The sequence below is a fragment of the Salmo salar genome, chromosome ssa07 (assembly GCF_905237065.1).
Source record: "Salmo salar chromosome ssa07, Ssal_v3.1, whole genome shotgun sequence".
NCBI lineage: Eukaryota > Metazoa > Chordata > Actinopteri > Salmoniformes > Salmonidae > Salmo > Salmo salar.
Window position 1 is genome coordinate 66,321,105 of NC_059448.1, and position 6,334 is coordinate 66,327,438.

A 6,334-nucleotide genomic window follows, 5' to 3' on the forward strand; every position below is an offset into this window, starting at 1 on the left:
TTTAGCTAACTGTTCACAATTAACAAGGTTTGTTTTTCTTATCAATTCATATTCCATCATGGTAAACTGTCAACAATACCACTTCATTGAGTTCTGTTTGTTACTAACTCCTAATAATGTAGCCACACAGGAAAACAACGTTCTGTGCTGTATTCAGTAAACACAACAGGTGGTGGTAAACAATAGCCATTAAAGATGAGGGAATGTGCACCATTCCATACAGACATATTTAGCTTCATTCTCTGAGTAGGTTTTCAGTCTAACTTTGTGCATAGGATGTGTCTCGACCTGTTCTGACCATCCAGCCTGTCTTTAGGGCTCTTTAGTTGTTTAGTGTCCTCCTGAGTAGTCAGTGAAGTCATACACACTTGTTCCTTCTGAGTGTCATAGTAAAGTGTGTTTTCTTCTCATGACTTCCAGAGAGCACTCTATTTCTAGTAGGTCTAATATTTGTTCTTAGAATAGTGCTGAACAGGGCTTGTTCTTAGAATAGTGCTGAACAGGGCTTGTTCTTAGAATAGTGCTGAACAGGGCTTGTTCTTAGAATAGTGCTGAACAGGGCTTGTTCTTAGAATAGTGCTGAACAGGGCTTGTTCTTAGAATAGTGCTGAACGTTATTCGAACAAATCAAATCAAATCAAATGTATTTGTCACATACACATGGTTAGCAGGTGTAAATGCAAGTGTAGCGAAATGCTTGTGCTTATAGTTCCGACCATACAGTAATATCTAACAAGTAATATAACCTAACAATTTCACAACAACTACCTTATACACACAAGTGTAAAGGAATGAATACGAATATGTACATAAAAATATATAAATGAGTGATGGCCGAACGGCATAGGCAAGATGTAATAGATGGTATAGAGTACAGTATATACATATGAGATGAGTATTGTAGGGTATGAAAACATATAAAGCAGCATTGTTTAAGGTGGCTAGTGATACATTACATCAGGATGGCAAGATGCAGTAGATGGTATAGAGTACAGTATATACATATGAGATGAGTAATGTAGGTTATGAAAACATTATATAAAGTGGCATTGTTTAAAGTGGCTAGCGATACATCTAATTACATCAAGATGTCAAGATGCAGTAGATGAATGGCGTATAGTATATACATATGAGATGAATAATGTAGGTTATGTAAACATTATCTAATATAAATAATATAAAGTGGCAAGTGATAAATTGATTACATCAATTTTCCCATTATTAAAGTGGCTTGAGTTGAGTCGAGTCAGTATGTTATCAGCAGCCACTCAATGTTAGTGATGGCTGTTTAACAGTCTGATGGCCTTGAGATAGAAACTGTTTTTCAGTCTCTCGGTCCCCGCTTTGATGCACCTGTACTGACCTCGCCTTCTGGATGATAGCGGGGTGAACAGGCAGTGGCTCGGGTGGTTGTTGTCCTTGATGATCTTTTTGGCCTTCCTGTGACATCGGGGGTGTAGGTGTCCTGGAGGGCAGGTAGTTTGCCCCCGGTGATGCGTTGTGCAGACCTCACTACCCTCTGGAGAGCCTTCTGGTTATGGGCGGAGCAGCTGCCGTACCAGGCGGTGATACAGCCCGACAGGATGCTCTCGATTGTGCATCTGTAAAAGTTTGTGAGTGTTTTTGGTGACAAGCCGAATTTCTTCAGCCTCCTGAGGTTGAAGAGGCGCTGCTGCGCCTTCTTCACCACGCTGTCTGTGTGGGTGGACCATTTCAGTTTGTCCGTGATGTGTACGCCGAGGAACTTAAAACTCTCCACCTTCTCCACTACTGTCCCGTCGATGCGGATAGGGGGCTGCTCCCTCTGCTGTTTCCTGAAGTCCACGATCATCTCTTTTGTTTTGTTGACATTGAGTGCTGACATTGAACAGGGCTTGTTCTTAGAATAGTGCTGAATGGGGCTTGTTCTTAGAATATGCTGAACAGGGCTTGGAATAGTGCTGAATGAGATTGAACAGGTTGTTCTTAGTTTAGAAAAACAGGGCTTGTTCTTAGAATAGTGCTGAATGGTGGTTGTTCTTAGAATAGTGCTGAACAGGGCTTGTTCTTAGAATAGTGCTGAACAGGGCTTGTTCTTAGAATAGTGCTGAATGGTGTTGTTCTTAGAATAGGTGAACAGGGCTTGTTCAGAATAGTGCTGAGGTGTTTGTTCTTAGAGAACAGGGCTTGTTCTTAGAATAGTGCTGAATGGGGCTTGTTCTTAGAATAGTGCTGAACAGGGCTTGTTCTTAGAATAGTGCTGAATGGTGGTTGTTCTTAGAATAGTGCTGAACAGGGCTTGTTCTTAGAATAGTGCTGAACAGGGCTTGTTCTTAGAATAGTGCTGAATGGTGTTTGTTCTTAGAATAGTGCTGAACAGGGCTTGTTCTTAGAATAGTGCTGAATGTTGCTTGTTCTTAGAATAGTGCTGAACAGGGCTTGTTCTTAGAATAGTGCTGAACAGTGCTTGTTCTTAGAATAGTGCTGAACAGGACTTGTTCTTAGAATAGTGCTGAACAGGGCTTGTTCTTAGAATAGTGCTGAACAGGGCTTGTTCTTAGAATAGTGCTGAACAGTGCTTGTTCTTAGAATAGTGCTGAACAGGGCCTGAAGTGGATTAAAGTACATCATATTTATGTACCAGGGTTTGTATTTTTGAGCCGGTATTCTCTAAAGAGGTGCAGGCACTCAAACAGTAGAAAATGTAAGACTCTCTGTACAAGCGGCGCTGGTCCACAAAGTGTAAGAGCGTTGGGCCAGTAACCGAATGGTTGCTGGTTTGAATCCCTGACCCGGAAACATCTGCTGTTCTGCCCTTGAGCAAGGAAGTTACTGTACCTTTTTATAGATGCTGTTATCCAGAGCAATTTACATCAGTGAGTGCATACAATTTGATACTGGTCCCCAATGGGAATCAAACCCACAACCCTGGCATTGCAAGCACCATGCTTTACCAACTGAGCTACATGGACCACAGTTAACCCACAACAACTGGGTGTCGATGAAGGCAGCCCCTCGCACCTCTTATTCAGAGGGTTTGGGTTAAATGTTAAAGGCATTTTGGTTGAATGCATTCAGTTGTGCAACTGACTAGGTATTTCCTTTCCCTAACCAGATGCAGAACAACTCATGAATTCTGATTGTATGATGTGTTCTCATTGCTGTACAGATGTAGGATCTTAATTTGAGCCAGTTCGCTACAGCAGCAAAATAACCTTGCAGCAACAGGAAATGTGGATTATAATTTATGATTTATTTTGTAGTGGTTGATACATTTTTCGTTAGGACAGTTTGTTAAACTGGAAATTACAAACATTAGAAGCCTTTTTAAACCTTCAATACACTACAAGTTTGCATTTCCTGCTGTGCAGTAACATTCGTGCATCAACATGACGATGAAATTAAGATACGGCATCTGTATCTTGGAAAGAAAACAACCCAAAATCTTATTTTAAGTGATCTGGTTGCAGCTGTGCTTAACCATACGCTGGTCGAGTGACAGTCTCTTACAGCTGTTCCTTGGTTATGTGAAGCCTGTTTCATTTATATGATCACCCTGGGTGGTGTGTTTCATAAAGCTTATCATCCCATGAATCACTATTGCTGAATGAAATAATCAGAGGAAAAAGTTACTGTATCCTATACACTACTTTTCTTTTGTACATGTGTATTATAGTCATAACAAAAGCAGAAACAAATTGGGGGTCATTTTATGATCCTTCTGCAGGCTCTTTCAAGTTAGGCAGTGTTCTGTTTTCAATATCCCAATTAATCCAAGTTGGGTTTTCTTCCAGGCACGTATTCTGCACAGTCACCGTAGAAGGTTCCGTTCCAACTGACGAAAATTGCAGATACTTAATACAATCAGTAAAGCTTTTCGAGAGGTTTTTATTAAACTCTTTTTAATAGTTACTCTATAACACATTGTCTTGCTCGCATCAAAGTGTTGCTGAACAAAGGACAGAAATTGAATTTGAAATGGAAAACAGCCACCGGGATTCTTTGTGCGTCACACCGACAGAAATAAACATCTCTCCGGGAAGAAGGGCGAGGTGTACGTTTCATGATTAACGACTCATGGTGTAATTGTAACAACATGTAGGAACTCTAGTCCTTTTGTTCATCTGACCTAGAATTCCACGCAATCAAATGCCGACCGTATTATCTCCCAAGAGAATTCTCGTCGGTTATTGTCACTGCCGTGTATATCCCCCTCAAGCCGATACCACGACGGCCCTCAAGGAACTTCACTGGCATTTATGCAAACTGGAAACCATATATCCTGAGGCTGCATTTATTGTAGCTGGGGATTTTTACAAAGCTAATTTGAGAACAAGGCTACCTAAATTCTGTCAGCATATTGACTACAGTACTTGCGCCGGCAAAACTCTGGATCACTGCTACTCTAACTTCCGCGATGCATTCAAGGCCCTCCCCTGCCCTCCCTTCGGCAAATCTGACCACGACTCAATTTTTCTTCTCCCTTCCTTTAGGCAGAAACTCAAACAGGATGTACCCATAACAAGGACTATTCAATGCTGGTCTGACCAATCGGAATCCACACTTCAAGATTGTTTTGATCACGTGGACTGGAACATGTTCCGGGTAGCTTCAGAGAATAATATTGGTTTATACACTGATTCGGGGAGTGAGTTTATAAGGAAGTGCATAGGAGATGTTGTGCCCACTGTGACTACTAAAACCTACCCTAACCAGAAACCGTGGATAGATGGCGGCATTCGCTCAAAACTGAAAGCACGAACCACCACATTTAATCATGGAAAGTTGACTGGGAATATGGCCGAATACAAACAGTGTAGTTATTCACTTCATTTGCGTATCACCCCAATAGGTCCACAGACGATGCAATCGCCACTGCCCTAATCCACCTGGACAAGAGGAATACCTATGTAAGAATACTGTTCATTGACTACAGATCAGCATTCAACACCATAGTACCTTCCAAGCTCATCATTAAGCTTGAGGCCCTGGGTCTCAACCCCGCCTGTGCAACTGGGTCCTGGACTTCCTGACGGGCCGCCCCCAGCTGGTGAAGGTAGGAAACAGCATCTCCACTTCGCTGATCCTCAACACTGGGGCCCCACAAGGGTGTGTGCTCAGCCCTCTCCTGTACTCCCTGTTCACCCATGACTGCGTGGCCATGCATGCCTCCAACTCAATCATCAAGTTTGTAGATGACATAACAGTAGTAGGCTTGATTATCAACAATGAAGACGGCCTATAGGAGGAGGTGAGGGCCCTCGGAGTGTGGTGTCAGGAAAACAACCTCTCACTCAAGGTCAACAAAACAAAGGAGATGATTGTGGACTTCAGGAAACAGCAGAGGGAGCATCTCCCTACCCACATCGACGAGACAGCAGTGGAGAAGGTGGAACGTTTTAAATTCCTCGGCATACACATCATGGCCAAACTGAAATGGTCCACCCACACAGGCAGTGTGGTGAAGAAGGCGCAACAGTGCCTCTTCAACCTCAGGAGGCTGAAGAAATGTAAAACCCTCGCAAACTTTTACAGATGCACAATTGAGAGCATCTTGTCGGGCTGTATCACCGCCTGGTATGGCAACTGCACCGCCCATAGCCACAGGGCTCTCCAGAGGGTGGTTCGGTCTGCACAACGCATCACCGGGGGCAAACTCCCTGCCCTCCAGGACACCAACAGCACCCGATGTCACAGGAAGGCCAAAAATATCATCAAGGACAACAACCACCTGAGCCACTGCCTGTTCACCCCGCTACCATCCAGAAGGCGAGGTCGGTACAGGTGCATCAAAGCTGGGACCGAGAGACTGAAAAATTGCTTCTATCTCAAGGCTATCAGACTGTTAAACAGCCATCACTAACACAGTGAGGCTGCTGCCTACATACAGACTTCAAATCATTGGCCACTTTAATAAATGGATCACTAGTCACTTTAATAATGCCAATTTAATAATGTTTACATATCTTGCATTACTCATCTCATATGTATATACTGTATTCTATACTTGCTGCTCATCCATATATTTATATATTCCTATTCCATTCCTTTACTTAGATGTGTGTGTATTAGGTAGTTGTTGTGGAATTGTTAGATTGCTTGTTAGATATTACTGCACTGTCAGAACTAGAAGCATAAGCATTTCGCTACACTCGCAATAACATCTGCTAACCATGTGTATGTGACCCAAAAAATGTGATTTGATTTTCAAATGTTTTTAAATTGACGTTCACAGGCAGTAATCTTCAGACTCTCTCCTCAGATAGCAAAACATCAGATAATTGGACAGCTTGACTGAAGAAATTCCCCCTCTTTTTCTGACATACCAAACAACATGTTTCCCAAATGTGAGAAA